General features: G+C 47.1%; 1 protein-coding gene across 1 annotated transcript in view; it reads left to right on the forward strand.

Moving 5' to 3' along the window:
• Positions 1-876: 876 nt before the first annotated feature.
• Positions 877-17903, forward strand: part of pld3 (phospholipase D family member 3) — a 56433-nt gene continuing 39406 nt past the window's right edge. The window contains exon 1 of the mRNA XM_078241642.1: positions 877-1247. The gene's annotated coding sequence lies outside the window, so the exon portion shown is untranslated. The remainder of the gene's footprint in view (positions 1248-17903) is intronic.

Raw genomic sequence — 17903 nt, forward strand, 5'->3', positions numbered from 1 at the left:
CCCTCCAAGCCTGCACCGGCCATGCTGCCCGACTTAATTAAAACCCCTACCCTTTCAGGGACCATATCCCTCTATTCCCATCCTATTCATGTATTTGACAAGACGCCCCTTAAAAGTCACTACCGTATCCGCTTCCACTATCTCCCCCGGCAACGAGTTCCAGGCACCCACCACCCTCTGTAAAAAATCTGCCTCGTACATCTCCTTTAAACCTTGCCCCTCGCACCTTAAACTGTGCCCCCTAGTAACCGAATGTATGCACACTCTCTCACACACTCTCACACTCACTCCCACAAAAAGTAGTTGAGGACAAAACATTGCGTGATTTCAAGAAGAAATTAGATATCGCTTTTGGGGCTAAAGGGATCAAGGGATATGGGAGGAAGGGGGGCATCAGGATATTGAATTCGATGATCAGCCATGATCAAAATGAATGGTGGAGCAGGCTCGAAGGGCCGAATGGCCTCCTCCTGCTTCTTATTCTTGAGTCCTAGGGTGGGAGCTTTGGCTGGTCACCCAGACAACATTCATCCCTCAATTAACTCCGTGGAAAACCCTGCAGATATGACCTGGCTGTCATCACAGTGCAGTGTGTGGGATCTTGCTGTGCGTACATCAGCAGGCACGTTATGAAAGTCGCTGCACACTTCAAAAGGCTTTGCAAATTGGGCTTCGTCCGTGGCAATGTGGAAAGCTCTCGTACATACGCCAGTAACGTGCACTATTTTCTCCTTTTTGACATGAGGATTTTCAGCTGCTGTAGTGGGGGGTGGGGCGGCACTACTGGCAGCTGAGGGTCACGTGATATCAGTGTCAGGCTTTGTAACCCGAGACAGCCGCGCGCACACTCACCGGACTGAGAGTTTGTTCTGTGACACAGAGTGTGGGGCGGAGAGAGAGGGAGGAGGAAATAGAAAGAGAGGCTGCGAACCAGCCGGGTCTCCTCTGCCTGAGAAACACACACACACACACATTCATACACACGTACAAACTCAGACACAAACCCAAACACACGCACCCTCACACATACTCTCTCACACACACACACACATATACACTCAAACATATACACACAATCTCACACACTCACCCACACACATTCACACACACTCTCACACACACCCATTCACAATTTCACACATACTTACCCACACACACACTTACCCACACACACACTGACACACACACTCACTCATTCCCAACTTGAGAAACTGCAAGCCACAAAGTTCATCTTGACCCTGGCACAGGTGAGTAATGGATTTGTTCGCTGCCTCTCTCTCTCTCTCTCTGGGTCGGGCTGTGTTGTTGATGGAATGTTTCAGGGATTCTGTAGCCAGGGATTTATTCAATATTCCCGGCTTGTGGGCCTTTTCCAGTGGATACACAATGTGCCACATAGGAGGACTGATTGCTCCAAGTTATAATGATCCAGAACGATTTAACATGAGGGTCACCACACCTCAGGCGAGGGACAAGGTTGGCAAGGCTCGTGAATAACATCAGCCGGCACGGGATTTGAACCCACGCTGTTTGCATTGCTCTGCATCACTACTAACAGCCACTCAGCCAACTGAGCTAAACTAACCCCCCCCTACCCACCGATGGGTTGTAGAGGCAAATTCGGGGGGTTGCAGAGGGGGAGGGGGACGTGGAATTAGATAAATACTTGAAAGGCGAGATGGGGTGGTGAAGGGAGGGTTGGAGTGGGACTAATTTATGGGCGGCACGGTGGTTAGCACTGCTGCCTCACAGCGCCAGGGACCTGGGTTCGATTCCCGGCCTCAGGTCCATGTCTGTGTGACGTCTGCCCATTCTCCCCATGTCTGATTGGGTTTCCTCCGGGTGCTCCGGTTTCCTCCCACAGTCCAAAGATGTGCAGCTTAGGTGGATTGGCCAAGGTAAATTGCTCCTTAGTGTCTGGGGGATGAGCAGGGTACATGCATGGAGTCACAGGGATAGGGCCTGGGTGGGATTGTGATCAGTGCAGACTCAATGGGCCGAATGGCCTCCTTCTGCACTGTAGGGACTCCACAATTCTATGAATTGGTTGGATCTTTCAAAGGGCTGGCATTGGCACAATGGGCTGAATGGCCTCCTTTGGTGCTGGGTTATTGCTCTGTGATTCTGGGTGCTTCTTTGTGCCTGGCACACCATCAGCAGAGTTTAACTTCCTGGTGGGCGGTAAGGTGACCCTCGATGTGTCTGCTTTGCCTCAGTTCACACAGCAGTGCGAACCTACCAGCCGACATCCTGCACCGGCGGTGGGACAGGCGCTCTGGGAGCCCGAGCGAACACTGAGAAAAGCACGAGACGTAGGTTCCACAGCACTGTGAAGGATAAGCAATTATAACCCAACTCCTCACTGTCAAACCACATCCCAGTGAGATTTGCAGAAGCAATTTCAGGCCACATGTCTACATCACAAGGGAGGATCTCCGGGTGAAGATCTGACTCACTGGGGTGGGAGAGTGATGAATTTGGGAGCATTTGGCACCTTGCCAGAGGCCCCATTGCGTGGCAACAATAACCGGCTTGGAGTGCGGGAGGTTCCCTCCCAGCCACTCCCCATCCCAACTTGGAAATCTATCAGCATTCCTTCACAGTCGTTAGGTCAAAATCCCTCCCTAACAGCACTGTGGGTGTACCTACACCACATGGACTGCAGCGGGTTCAAGAAGGCAGCTCACCGCCATCTCTCTCAAGGGGCAATTAGGGATGGGTAATAAATGCTGGACCCCGCCAGCGATGCCCGCATCCCGCAAGCGGTTCCAAGGTGGGTGAGATATTAGAGCATGGCCCAATCTACCTTGATGTACACCATCCCATTGCACTCTCTGAGGGGGGAACAGGGAAGATCACCCCACCCCTGGTGTCCTGAAATAGCATCTACCCCTCAGCCGAAATGACTAAAAACCAGACCATCTGGTTATTGTGGGATCTTGCTCTGCACAAATGGATAGAAAATAACAGTAACGGTTCTCCATTGGCTATGAGGCGCTTGTGGATGCGCCTGTAGAGGACACCCTGTGGATGTGGAAGGCGCTATAAGAATGCAGGTCTATCCCCCCCCCCCAGGCTATTAATCATTCCCTGCAGGGAGGGAGGGAAGGGGAGGAGGGCTGTTGTCCTGATACAGGGAGGGACGGTTAGTCTTGGCCAGCTTTCCGTCCTCTCTGGATGTGTGAGTAAGCTCTGGGTGCCACGGTTACGTGCTGCTGGATACAGATGTTGGGCGGGATTCTGCGGTCTCGTCCGTGGCGGGACCCGTTGCCAGCGAGGACGCAGAATTCGGCCAAAGCTCCATTCACTCTCGGCTAGCCCCCGCACCACCCCCAATCCCCAACCAGGAAAATCATGGCCGTCAAGCGGGAACAGAAGATTCCAGATGGAGGACGATGCGGTGTTATTCAAACCGCTCCCCCTACCCCCGGCGTTCGAGAGACAAGCATGTCTGACAATGCTGCAACCCCTCAATGTCGCACTGGAATCCCAGCCTGCGATTTGATTTGATTTATTATTGTCCTATGTATTGGAAACAGTGACAAGTATTGTTTCTTGCGCACTATACAGACAGAGCATACCGTTCATAGAGAAGGAAATGAGAGAGTGCAGAATGTAGTGTTACAGTCATAGAAATCATAGAAACCCTACAGTGCAGAAAGAGGCCATTCGGCCCATCGAGTCTGCACCGACCACAATCCCATCCAGGCCCTACCCCCATATCCCTACATACTTACCCACTAATCCCTCTAACCTACACATCTCAGGACACTAAGGGGCAATTTTTAGTTTGGCCAATCAACCTAACCCGCACATCTTTGGACTGTGGGAGGAAACCGGAGCACCCGGAGGAAACCCACGCAGACACGAGGGGAATGTGCAAACTCCACACAGACAGTGACCCAAGCCGGGAATCGAACCCAGGTCCCTGGAGCTGTGAAGCAGCAGTGCTAACCACTGTGCTACCGTGCCGCCCTTAACCACTGTGCTACCGTGCAGTCATAGCTAGGGTGTAGAGAAAGATCAACTTAATGCAAGGTCAGTTCATTCAAAAGTCTGATGGCAGCAGGGAAGAAGCTGTTCTTGAGTCAGTTGGTATGTGATCTCAGACTTTTGTATCTTTTTGAAGATAGGTTTTCCGGTGCAGAAGCCATTGTGCTGAAACCTCCCTTTCTTCAGATCTCTGCAAGGACAACTCACCGAGTGCCAATCTCCCGCCTTTACCCCCCTCCTCTGCCTCCTGTAAATGTTTTACTATTGCGATCTTTATAAGGACCATATTGTCAGGGAGACACTGTCAGGAACCCCTTTACAAAAGGGTGCTTCTTACTGCAGTGTGATCTCTGTCAGGGAGGGAGGGAGGGGGGGGGGGGGTGGGAGGGTGCGGGCAGGGGGACGATGGGTGCGGCGGGGGGGAATGGAGATGTTCTCTCTGCTCAGATACTTCAGTGGTTTACTCAGCTATGTGACGGAACCTCAGAGCACTTGTTGGTGGTTTGGTTGGGGGGGGGGGGGGGGGGAGAAGGGAGCGGAGTTTCGATAAGATTACCCGTGCGTGTTTCGCAAGTGTTCGCATGACTGATCCAAGTTCCTCTTTTTGACCTCGATCCACAGTGCGATAACTCGCTCAGCGTGTGGCAGGGGAGGTTGGAGCGATATCCCTGTCCTGTTATGTAACTCGGTCTTACACATTTTAAGGAGCCTTCCCCCCCCCCAATCCAAACGGCATTCCATGGTGGAGGTGGGGTCACCTGCAGAGCATAGCCAATCCCAGGCTGCCCAGTGGGCTCTGCGATCCTGGGAGCCAGGATAGAAAGTTCACCGCTTTCCCCGGCGATTGCCCCCCCCCCCCCCCCTCAGATCAGATAATCACAGGAGGAAATAAAATATCTTGCATTCTCACAGGGTAATGCCGCTCTGAAACATCCCAGAATATGGTCGGCACGGTGGGACAGAGCTGCCTCACAGTGCCAGGGACCTGGGTTCGATTCCCGGCTTGGGTCACTGTGTGGAGTTGCACGTTCTCCCCGTGTCTGCATGGGTTTCCTCCCACAGTCTAAAAGATGTGCGGATTAGGGGGATTGGTCATGCTAAATTGCCCCTTAGTGTTCAAAGATGTGTAGGTTAGGTGGATTGGCCATGCTAAATTGCCCCTTAGTGTCCAAAGATGTGCAGGTTAGGTGGATTGGCCATGCTAAATTGTCCCTTAGTGTCCAAAGATGTGCTTGTTGGGTGGATTGGCCATGCTAAATTGCCCTTTAGTGTTCAAAGATGCTAAATTGCTCCATAGTATCAGGGGGAATAGCAGGGTAAACCTACATGGATAGGGCCTAGGTGAGATTGTTGGTGCAGGCTAGATGGGCCGAATGGCCTTCTGTAATAATTCTAAGAAGAACGTATCACAGGCAACTCCTTGAAACATAAGTGCTTGTAGTTGCACCAATAAGCCAGATCAGTAACTTGTCCATTTGTGTTAAAGCTGTTAGCCTTGAGGGTGAGATGTGGGTTGGGACACAGGAACTTCCCAGATGGTTGATGAGTCAGCCCCAACTGTTCCAGCAACTTCTTCAGGGCTGGAGACTTGCACAAGTCAACTTTATATCAGGCACAGTTCCTGCCTGAAGGCTGCAGATTGTGGTTTGCCAGTAAGATTCCTCTGCCTGCCACACGTGAACTGAACCTATGGCTGACTCCTGCAGGGACACCATTTCCTGCTATGTTCCATGGGATTGTGGGGAGGGGGGTCACAACATGGCTGCCTCTGATCGCAGGTCATTGTGTATGCTACACGGTAACCACGGTAACAGGAGGTGAGTGAGACATACTGGGCAAATTTCTAAAATAATCAGAAATGAGGCACAGCTGACAGAACCCAAACCATGCAAGGGAGAGGAACATTCAATGTTACTTCTCTTGTCACCACTGGTTTCAGTCACTGTGGTACTGAGCAGTCACTGAAGGCCTCAAACCGGTGGACTCCTCCCCAGGGCTAACCGACAAGGCCAGGGGAGAGACTGAGCATTTTCACAGGCCGAGCATCGAGCAAGACTTGTCGGTTGGCCTCCGCGGTACAGATTCACGAGGAGGTTCTCTGTCTCGCCTGCTCCATCCTCCCTCCCAACCCCACACCACCGCCAGACCAGAGTGAACATAAGAACTAGGAGCAGGAGTAGGCCATCTGGCCCCTTGAGCCTGCTCCACCATTCAGTAAGATCATGGCTGATCTTTTCGTGGACTCAGCTCCACTTACCCGCCCGCTCACCATAACCCTTAATTATTTTACTGTTCAAAAACTTACCTTTCCTTGCCTTAAAAACATTCAATGAGGTAGCCTCAACTGCTTCACTGGGCAGGGAGTTCTACAGATTCACAACCCTTTGTGTGAAGAAGTTCCTCCTCAACTCAGTCCTAAATCTGCTTCCCCTTATTTTGAGGCTATGCCCCCTAGTTCTAGTTTCACCCACCAGTGGAAACAACTTCCCTGCTTCTATCTTATCTATTCTCTTCATAATCTTATATGTTTCTATAAGATCTCCCCTCATTCTTCTGAATTCCAATGAGTATAGCCCCAGTCTACTCAGTCTCTCCTCATAAGCCAACTCTCTCAACTCCGGAATCAACCTACTGAATCTCCTCGGCACCCCCTCCAGTGCCAGTATATCCTTTCTCGAGTAAGGAGACCATAACTGTACACAGTACTCCAGGTGTGGCCTCACCAGCACCTTATACAGCTGCAATATAACCTCCCTGTTTTTAAACTCCATCTCTCTAGCAATGAAGGACAAAATTCCAATTACCTGCTGCACCTGCAAACCAACGTTTTGTGATTCCTGCACAAGGGCACCCAGGTCCCTCTGCAAGCAGCATGCTGCAATTTTTTACCATTTAAATAATAGTCCATTTTGCTGTTATTCCTACCAAAATGGATGACCTCACATTTACCAACATTGTACTCCATCTGCCAGACCCTCGCCCACTCACTTAGATTATCTGTATCCCTTTGCAGACTTTCAGCGTCCTCTGCACACTTCGCTCTGCCACTCATCTTAGTGTCATCTGTGAATTTTGACCCACTACACTTGGTCCCCAACTCCAAATCATCTATGTAAACAATTGCAGTCCCAACACTGATCCCTGAGGCACACCACTAGTCACTGAACGCCAACCAGAAAAATACCCATTTACCCCCACTCTTTGCTTTCTGTTAGTTAACCAATCCTCTATCCATGTTAATACATTACCCGTAACACCGTGCACCTTTAACTTATGCAGCAGCCTTTGGTGTGAACTTTGGTAAATTACCACTGGTGCATTTGCTATTTCCTCCGCCATCTTTTTTAGTACCCTGGGATGCATTCCACCAGGACCAGGAGACTTGTCTACCTTTAGCCCCATTAATTTGCCCAACACTACCTCTTTAGTGATAATGATAGTTTCTAGGTCCTCACCTACCATAGCTTTCCTGTCATCAATTTTTGGCATGTTATTTGTATCTTCCACTGTGAAGACCAACACAAAATACCTGTTCAATGCCTCAGCCATTTCCTCATTTCCAGTTATTACATCCCCCTTCTCATCCTCTAAAGGACCAATGTTTACTTTAGCCACTCTTTTTCGTTTTATATATTTGTAGAAACTTTTGCTATCTGTTTTTATATTCTGAGCTAGTTTACTCTCATAATCCATCTTACTTTTCTTTATAGATTTTTTTGTGGCTTTTGTCGTGGTTCCCCAGGACGACAATTTATTCACATCAATTAAAACAGAGAGTCTGAGCAGCGATCTTCCAAGCAATAGACTTTATTTCTCAGCACAAGAGATAAAGTCGGGAACGTCCGGAACACTCCAAAGAGCCCTTGGGCTTACAATCTTTTATGTACATTTCAGCCTCCTATCTCAAGATCCTTATCTCCCTTTTACTGCCTGTCCTTGGTTGTAATCTTACCCTACAGCCCGCTCTTTCTTTGGCCACCATTATTTTTAGTTGACCCTTTATCTGTTTTCTTTGCAATCGGTCGTTCACTGTTATATCTCTTCGTTTCTTAAACCATGGTGGTTATAACTCTTGCTCTTATCTGAACTTTTCTGTTTGTACAATAATCGTGGTTTTGTAGGCTAAGGCGAATGTGTTTAGAAGAAAAGACATCCCCCCTGCTGATTTATGGTCCACTAATGTGTTTAGAAGAAAAGACATTCTCTCTGCTGATTTATGGTCCACTATTAAGTTGAACCACCGAGCAGTCTTCCTTGTTTTCTTAAGTGACTATTGTCTGCTTTCCTTAATTAGTGATTGCTATATTACTTCTCTAGTTTCTCCACTTTGATCATATCGACTACACTTGATTATATTAGGTCACACGAAGTTATTTTAGGTTATATACCCATCTCACTACTCACCTAAATCTGCTATATCATTTTACTAAAACCTGTGAATCTGAATTTCATTTCACTAAGACCTATGAATCTGAATTCCATACTAAACTCATACAATATCCAGTACAATTTCCCTTACAAGTCCCCCCTTTGAGGCTATTCCCTAGCCTCATCCCAATTATCAAGTTCAAATAATCCCCTTGCTCAATCCCATTTGTATTTTATTTTAATCACTTTTCCCAGGCGATGTGGAGGAGCCGACTATTTTGGTCAGGGATCAGTGTCCCTATTCTAACTTTATCATAATTTGTCTATCCCGGTTCTGATTTTTGGGTTGCTCCTCCAGATTGCCTGCCCCTGACAGTCATCAGCCAAAAACCTTCCCACTCTTGTCTAGGGAAGGGAAAAAGACTGATTCCTGTGTACAGACTAAGTTCTCCTGGTTTCGCGCGGACTTCAGCAAAGTGCTGTTGTTTCCACAAGGTGATCTTCCACTATTGTAGTTATTTTACAGAGTGACGAGTTTCAACTTCGACCAAGGTCATTGTGAATCCACTCAGCGGGGGCGGCTCAAGATTTTCCCATTCCTCTGTTTTTTCTCTCGAGCGTGAGCTGCTTAGCACCCGCGTCACCATCTGCCGCGCTGCCATTCTGGTAAGGAAGGATCTCAGGGCGGGTAAAAAACAACAAAATATCAATCCCAGAATGATTATTGTTGCTATTGCTACAGCTCCAGCTTTGGCAAACCACGCCCCCCATCTTCCTAATATTCTGTCCAGCCAACTCCACACCTCATGCCCAAACCCAGCATTTTCTTTCACTTCTTTCTTAAGATTTTTTTAACTTATTCATGGCTTGTGTAAATGACCCCTCTGGATTAGTGTTATTAGGGATAAATGTGCAGCACTGATCCCCAAACATAACACACACTCCTCCTTTCTCTGCCAGGAGCCAATCTAACGCCTGTCGATTTTGCCACGCCATTTTGCTGGTCGCATCCAACTGCTCTCCTAAGGCCTCCAGGGCATCATTCGTATAATTAATAAACCTCTGCTGATTATAATAGATGTAATTGATCCACTCAGTATTCTTGCTGGGTGTGATCCAAACAAAGAGGGATTCAAACCCTGCAGCTATTTCGTTCCTAGCTTTGAACTCATTCGGGATGCCGCGGGGCTGTCCGATTGCGTCCAATTTTATCGTAGGGTCAGGGGTATATGCCCTCTTAACTTTTTGTGATTTAATTTTTCTTTCCACCGGTAGTATCACAATGCTCTGGGCAAGCATAACTCGAGCACATAGTCCTTTCCAATTCTGTGGTAATTTTGCCAATAGCCCTTTCTCCGGGCCACAAAGCCACCAGAGATCGGCCAGTTGATTTTCTTGATAGTCTAACACATAAGGAGGGGGTGCCCATCCCCCTCCTGAGAGGATCAGATTAAGAACATTGGTTATATTCCAAATCCTTTCACACTCTCCTGTGTAATTTCCCACACTACTTCCTGTGCTACTTTCCCTCCAATAGCAATCTTGGATTTGTAAGTTGGGCTCTATACTCCATTCCTTTGGGACCGCGTCCACTGCCGTTTTTGGCCACTTTGGACATCTGTGGGTCAAGTTGTAGATGCCCTTTTTTACCCCAGCAAACAGGATGCAGTGGTATTGACACAACGGCGACTCACCTTTACAAAGGTTATCACATGCGGATCCGGAACAGTCTATCTTCTCATACGAGTAGTTCCGATTCCCTATCATATGATACCGTATATGTGTGGTATATGGACGGCAATTTTCCTTTCTCCAGCTTTGTTTCCTGGTTCTACAGTCTCCTGATCCCCATGGTATATCAGTTACTTGGGTGTTAGGTTTCCCTGATGCGCATACTACACACTCTTTCCCATCACTGTTTTTCTGACCTGTATACTCAGCCCATTTCCACCATTTGTTTTTCTGCGCTTTTCCCCAAATAGTATTTGTGCTCACTAATCGTTCACGTTTTGTTCGTCTTAATACTCTATCTTCCTGATTCTGCACCCTTATGTCTTCTGTATCCCATTCTCCTTTTCTATGGGTCACGGAAGTCCCTAAGGGAAATATTTTCCAAGTCCCAGGTGGGGAATGGGGCCCCTTCCCTGTCCTCACCTCCCTCGGCACCTTGACTAATAGGCTCAGGCTGGGCATTTGTATCATCAGCCAGCTCATGTACAGAACTACTTTCATCATCCTCTATTCTTTTTGTTCTTCCTTGGCTCTGTTCCTCCTCCCCACGATTCTCCCCGTGTATTTCTATTTCTTCCTCGCTATCACTTCTGTCCACTCTGTGTACTTCTTCAATTTCCCTTCTCTCCCCCACCCCTGGTACCGTTCTGGTACAATGGTTCAAGTGATACCACAGTGTACTGCCTTCTACTTGCAACGCCGTGGGAGACACTTTGGTGACTTCAAACGGTCCTTCTCGTCTCGGTTCGTTCCAACGTCTCCGGAACTTTCTGATGTATACTCGATCTCCAGGTTTGATCTGATGTTCTGTTACCGGATTCTCCTCCTCCTTGGCTTTTTCCTGTTCAAATATAGTTCTATGTATAACAGTTAATTGTTGTATATATTCTTTTGTGCTTTGATCTAAACATTCTAGCGTAGGACCTCCTGATCCCCTGATCTTAGGTACCGGCATTACTCTTCCTGTCATCATTTCATGTGGGCTCAAATGTGTGATTCTGTTTTCCTGACTCCTGTATTGCATTAGAGCCAATGGCAGAGCATCTATCCAGTTTTTCCCTGTTTCACTGCAAATTTTGCTTATTTTAGCCTTAAGGGTCCCGTTTGCTCTCTCCACCATTCCTTGGGATTGAGGGTGATATACGCATCCAAACTTCTGCTTTACTCGGAGTGCCGAGAGTGTCTCTCTCAGTGCCCTTCCTATAAAAGCAGATCCATTGTCTGAACTTAATTGCGTGGGTATGCCAAATCTTGGGATAATTTCTTTTGACAGGAAGTTAATCACCGTTCCAGATCCTTGATCTTTGGATGGCGTTGCTTCTATCCATCTGCTGAATCTATCAATAATCACTAACATGTATCTTTTCCCCCTTACCACCTTTCCCATATCCACATAGTCCATGCATAGATGTTTAAATGGTCCTTCAGGAATGGGTATATGCCCTATTGGGGCAGTAATGCCCTTCCTGATGTTATTCTGAGCACACACCTCACACTGACTTAGTATGTAGTCAATCGAGTTTTGCAGGTATGGTGACCAGAATCCTTCCTTCTTGATCTTTCTAGCCACTTCTCCTCTTGCACAGTGGTCCACTCCATGCGCTTCGCTAATTAGTACGGTTAGTAATGATGTGGGTGCTATGACCAATCCCTCCCCATTTCTCCATATCCTGTCCTGTTGTCCCTGTAGTGCTCCTCTATCTTTCCACATTGCCTTTTCAGCTACAGAGGTTTCCTCCTGTAATTGTGCTACATCTTCTAATGTGATATGAGGTTCGATATCCCCCGTACCTGGCCCTGGGTGTGGCCTTGCTATTTCTACTGGGGCTATCGTAGCCTCAATGCATCCTGACGCTTCTTTAGCTGCCTTGTCGGCTTTGGTGTTTCCCTGTGTGACGCTGTCTGCTCCCTTTTTATGCGCCTGACACTTAATTATGGCTAATTCCCTTGGACCCATCATGGCCCTTATTAAAGCCCTGATTTGACCTTCGTGTTGTATTGGTCCTCCTCCGCTTTTCATAAATCCCCTTTGCTTCCATATTGCCCCGAACAGATGGCAGACCCCGTGGGCATAGGCCGAATCAGTATAAATTTCCAATGCTTCCCCGTTTGCTAGCTCACATGCTCTGGTCAATGCTTTAAGTTCTGCCAGTTGGGCTGAACAGGGCTGTTCACATTTCTCTGCTTCTATGACTTCAAGTGTTTCCCCTTTCTGTTCAACTATGGCATAGCCTGCGTGGTTTCCTAAGTGATCCCTGTAACATGAGCCATCTACATACAGTATCCTTTTCCCTTCTGTCACTAGTCCCTCTGCTCTTAAATCTTTTCTCAGTTTCATAAATGTTTTTGCTTCTCTTAAGCATTCATGTTCTTCTCCTTCATGAGGTAATGGCATGTAATCAGCTGGGTTTACTCTGTTGCACTTTATTATCGTGATATCTGGAAATGTGGTTAGCATTCGATAATGATGGATCCTAGCAGGTGTCAGCACAAATTTTCCCTGCTCAATCAATTCAGCTACCTTATGGTATACATGTATGTTTATCGGATATCCCATTGTGACCGTGGCTGCCTTTTCGTACGCCCACCAAGCTGCTGCCAGGCCTTGATAGCACGGAGGGTATCCCATTGCTACGTCGTCTAGCTTGGTACTGTAATATGCTACAGCCTGCCTTCGTCTACCCTTGCAATTTTCCTGCATTAACATTGCTGTAGCAAATCCGGCTTCTCTGTTACTCACAAATAAGTCAAAGGGCTTGTCATAGGTCGGTAAAGCCAAGGCTGGTGCCTGTGCCATTTTTCTTTTCACGTTTTCAAATGCGTCTGAAGCATCTTTATCCCATTTTAGTTTGGCTTTTAATTCGTCACACCCTGCCTCCTTCATTATCTTTCGTAGTGCCTGCGTTTTTTCGGCATAGCTTTCCACCCATTCTGAACTGAATCCTGTCATTCCCAAAAATGTCATCATTTGTCCCACCGTCTGTGGTTTCGGAACTTTTAGTACTGCTTCTATTTGCTGTGAAGCTATCTCCTTCTGTCCTGCTGATATTTCTCTTCCCAAGTATTCTACCTTTTTCTGGCACAGCTGCAGCTTTTTCCTGGAAACTTTATGACCCCCTTCTGCTAACCTTTTCAATAGTTTTAAACTATCCTTCCTGCACTGTTCTTGTGTTCCTGTGCATAATAATAAATCATCCACAGATTGTATCAGTGTTCCTTCCAACTGTATTCCTTCTAAATCTGCTCTCAACACCTGATTGAATACATGTGGGGAATGTTTAAATCCTTGGGGCATCCTATTGTATGTGTATTGTTTCCCCTCGTACGTAAATGCAAAGAGATACTGACTTTCTTGAGCTAGTGGCACACTAAAAAATGCCGAACATAGGTCTATTACAGTAAACCATCTACTTTCAGGTGGTATATTTGTCATCAAGGTATAAGGGTTTGGAACCTCTGCTGGCATATCTTCCACTACCTCATTAATTGCCCTTAGATCATGCACCAATCTCCATTTTTCTCCGTCCGCCTTTTTCACTGGTAGTAGCGGTGTATTACACCTGCTCCGGGTTTCTTTTAATACCCCTGCTTCTATCAATCCCTTAATCGTCCCTCTAATTCCTTCAATTGCTTCTGTCTTGATTGGGTATTGCGGCCTATACGGCCCCTGGCATCCTGTCTTTAATCTGACTTCAACTGGATTAGCGTTTTTGACCCTCCCTACATCCGTGTCCTGTCTGGACCACAACTCCTGCGGGAGGGAGTTCAAATCCTGCTCTAACCTCTCTCTCCACTCCAGTTCCTGTTTCTCGATTTGCACTCCTATTGTTATCTGCTTCGGTTTCCCAAGCATTTTAACATCCAAAATTATTTTCGTCATTTGTCCATTGCTGGACGTCCAAATATCTACATTGTCTGTCTGGACAAATTCTAAATCTTGTGCTCTCAACACCATTGGTCCTAGGTCTTTTGATCTGTATCCCGGATTCACTTTCAATGTGACATGTGGCTCCGCCCCAGATACAGAGAACCATTTGTTAACCCATTCATTCCTAACAATTGTGAGGGCCACTCCCTCTAGTCCGATTAAAATACTTCCTGACTTTATTTCCTGTTCTCGTCCCGCCTCCCTTTCCCATTTCTCCTGTATCTCAGGTTCCTGCCCTTCATCAAATATCATTGTACTGTGTAATTCTGTTCTTGGCCATTTGGCTTGTGGAACCCAAGTGTTTATAAGCTTTCCCCAAACTTCCCATATCTGTTTTTTAACTTGTTCCTCTATATCTCCCAACCAATATACATTAACCCCTTCCTTTCCTGGTATTTCAAGTGGATACATTCCCATCAAATCAATTCCTTGTTCAGTGCATTCTAATTTCAGTCCTAAACCTAGGATTGCATCCCTTCCCAATAGATTTAAAGGAGTTTTATCACATACTAAAATAGGTACATGGGTTGTCTTATTTCCAATGGTAACAGGCACCGGCGTCGTCATTCGAGCTAATGTTACTTTCCCCGAGAACCCCACAGTTTTTACAAACTGGTTTGACAATGGTAAGTGATCCGCATATTTCGTTTGCATGCACGTACATGTGGCGCCGGTGTCTATCATCATGGGGACCTCGATCCCTCCTACTCTAACGTTAACTATAGGTTCCTGCTCTGCAGTTTCTGTTATCTGTACGTGCTGTCCTACCATTTCGGGGTTCTCTGGGCCTCCCTATGGGGAATTCTGATGGTTTACCGGCCCTTGAAACATCGGGATGCTGTTTGGCGATCCTTGGGTCAGTTGTTGGCCTGTCTGCTGCTGGTTTTCTCCCTGTCTGGGGAAATTCCGCGGGCAATTCCTTTTTATGTGCCCTGCCTCCCCGCACCCCCAACACACACCTGAAGGGCCAGGCAATGGTCCCTGTCTCGGAGTCTGATAATTAACCTGTCCCTGTCCTCTCTGATTCTGATAGGGTGGCCTACCACCTCCCTGTCCTTTCCCATTTCTATTCCAGTCAGTCTGACTTTGCAGGGCGTATGGGTTTTGATAATTTAGGCCATAGGCTCCTGGGTTCATGGACAGTGGGAAGGCAGAAATGTTATAGGTTATGACGGGCTGGCCTCCATCTCCGCTCCCCCCTTTGATTAGTGCAGGTATTTCCTCTGGCTTTTGCTCCACCATCATCGGTGCTATTTTTCTGGGTGCGAGATCCTCTTTTGCCTTCAGCTTATCCTTGCTTTTGATCTCCTCCAACTGTGCCTGAAGGAGTTTACGTTGTACCTCCTTCAGCTGTTTGTCTGCATTCTTTTCATCTTTGCGATGTCTCTCTACTGCATGGGCAACATAATCCACAAACTCTCGGTAATTTTTTGAGTCCAAGCCCACCACTTCCTCCAGCCTTGTCTTAGCTGGGGCTGGCAAGCCCTCTAGGATTGCAGCCCGGAACATGGAGTTGGTCAGTGGGTCTATTAAAATGTCCCTCTCCGTGTCCCTTCTCCACCTTTTTAATTGATTCTCCACATACACAGCTGCATTCTCCTCCTCACCCAGTGGCTCTCCCTTTAGGGTTTTTACATCCATTCGATTGGGGTACATATCCCGCAGTGCCTGCCAGATGTCTTGGCGGTACTGGTCCATTAGTATCCCATCCACCGCTGGGTCATAAGCTGCGGTCGGGATGCCAGCACGTCTCATTACTTCCGCCATTTGGTCCATTCCTAGCACCTTTGTCAGGAGAGCTTTGATGTCGCCCAGTGCCATCCTTTTTCCCACCATTCCCGCCTCCAACTGTCCAATCCACCTTCCAGCCCCATCCAAAATATTGGGTAATTCATTAATTAAATTAGGCAAATCCTGACCTGACCAAGGGATATACTGCGGTCTGCCACCCTTCAGAATCACCGGGAATACCCTTTTCCCTCTCCTATCCACATCTGGAAACTTTACAGGTGGGTGCCTTTCCCGCCTTGATTTTCTTTGCACCCCTAACACTGATTGCCTCCCTTCGTCTTCACTACTCTCTTCTGTTTCTCCTTCCATCTCTCTATATCTTGTCTCTTTTCTCTCTCCCTTTGTGCCCTTCCCTCCTTCGTCATCTGTTCTATGTCATATTCTCCCTCAAAATTCATTGTGCCTGATATAACTGGGTACAGTCCCGTGGAGCTCTGTTTCTCTAAGTATGGGGGTGGGGCTACGTTTGGATCTTCCAATTTTGCTTTTTCCTCAAGTTGTACTGGCATCTGCATTCTACCTCCCCTCCATACCCCTCTTCTCTCTTTCCCTCCTTGTTGGAATAGGGCTAATATCTCTAACTCCTTTTCTCGCTTTTCCCTTCTTTTGCTCGTTTTATCCTTAATCTTATAGTTCTTTATCATTCCCTTCTGGTCCTCACACCTCTCTATGGACCATGTGCCTTCCTCCGGCCACTGTGTATTGGTCTTATTTGTTCTTCTGGCCCATTTTTTAGAGACGTGTTCTATATCTCCCCTAAGGGCTGGGAACTTATCCCCTAACATCTCCACTGGTGTCTTAACTTGGTGCGCCATTACTCATCTTTTTGGATCACTGTCGCAATTTTTGTCACTTAGTCTGTCAGAGTTAGGTATCACAGTGATTATTACTTGCTGTATTGTTTTTCCGTGCTCAGTCCCCTGTTTACCTTTCCTTTGGATTTCTTTTGCCAATATCTGTAATTCTAACCGGGGTCCTGATATCCACTTCCCCGTAGTCCCCTGTCCCGGCACTATTTTCCTCTCCCGGGCCAGAGGGTAGTAGGTTTTCACTTGCTCGTCTATGTGTATAAGAATCCTGTATCGGTCAGATCCCTTTATTAATTTCTCTAGGGTTTCCAATTTTATTTCGTCTATCCAATTCCTATCGACTACTCTTTCCCATTTTACATACGGCCACTCATTCTTTATCTCCTCTAAGTTAATTATGTGTGTAATCTTTTTCCAATCCAGTGTTGCTTCCGTTTTTGTTATTATTCAAAGATTAGTTATTTTCAATCTTGTCACCAGGCAGTTTTGTCAGGGTAATTTTTCAAGTTGTTAGTTATTACCCTACCTATATTCCGACTCTCTCTCTTATTTCTGTCCTTCACGCTGTTTTCTCAGACCAGTTTGTTCAAATTGGTCTTTTACTTCCTCTATTCTAGCTGCTACTCCCCTTTCCTGTGGTTAAAATCCACTCCTGTGCTTTTGACTACTGTATTAGGTCAGAGAGCGATCTCTCACTGATCTCTCTCCCTCTCGGTTGACGTCCCTTACCCGAGGTCCTGGGTAGGTTTGGACTGGCAGGTTTTCCCACACTTACTCTCTTCTGGGCAAGTCGTGACCTGAAAAACCCGCTCCAAACCGCTTGACTTAACCTAATTGCATTACTTTAGCTTTCGGCCTTTTTCCCGTCTCACTTTTTACCCATTCACAGACAATACAGTATTCGCAGCGCGCTTTTGCATGCAAAAATTCTGCTCTTCGGATCAGACTCAGTCTCTCAAAATTTTTACACAATTTGGTTTTACCTGTGCAGGATATCTTTTTAGGTTGGGGAGATCCAGGACCAGCAGAGAGCCGGGCGCACCGGGCCTCGAGAAAACCCCTTTCTGACAACAAGGATTTACATGCATGCAAGTCTGCTTACCTTGTTGACAGAAGGCCGGCTGGGGACTTCTCGGTTCCGGTCGGACCACCGTCTCCGCTACTCCTTCCAGATGCTTTTCTGGGCGATCTCTCACCAACCCTGCTAAGCAGCGCCAATTTTGTCGTGGTTCCCCAGGACGACAATTTATTCACATCAATTAAAACAGAGAGTCTGAGCAGCG

The sequence above is a fragment of the Mustelus asterias genome, chromosome 24, assembly GCF_964213995.1.
Source record: "Mustelus asterias chromosome 24, sMusAst1.hap1.1, whole genome shotgun sequence".
Taxonomy (NCBI): Eukaryota; Metazoa; Chordata; class Chondrichthyes; order Carcharhiniformes; family Triakidae; genus Mustelus; species Mustelus asterias.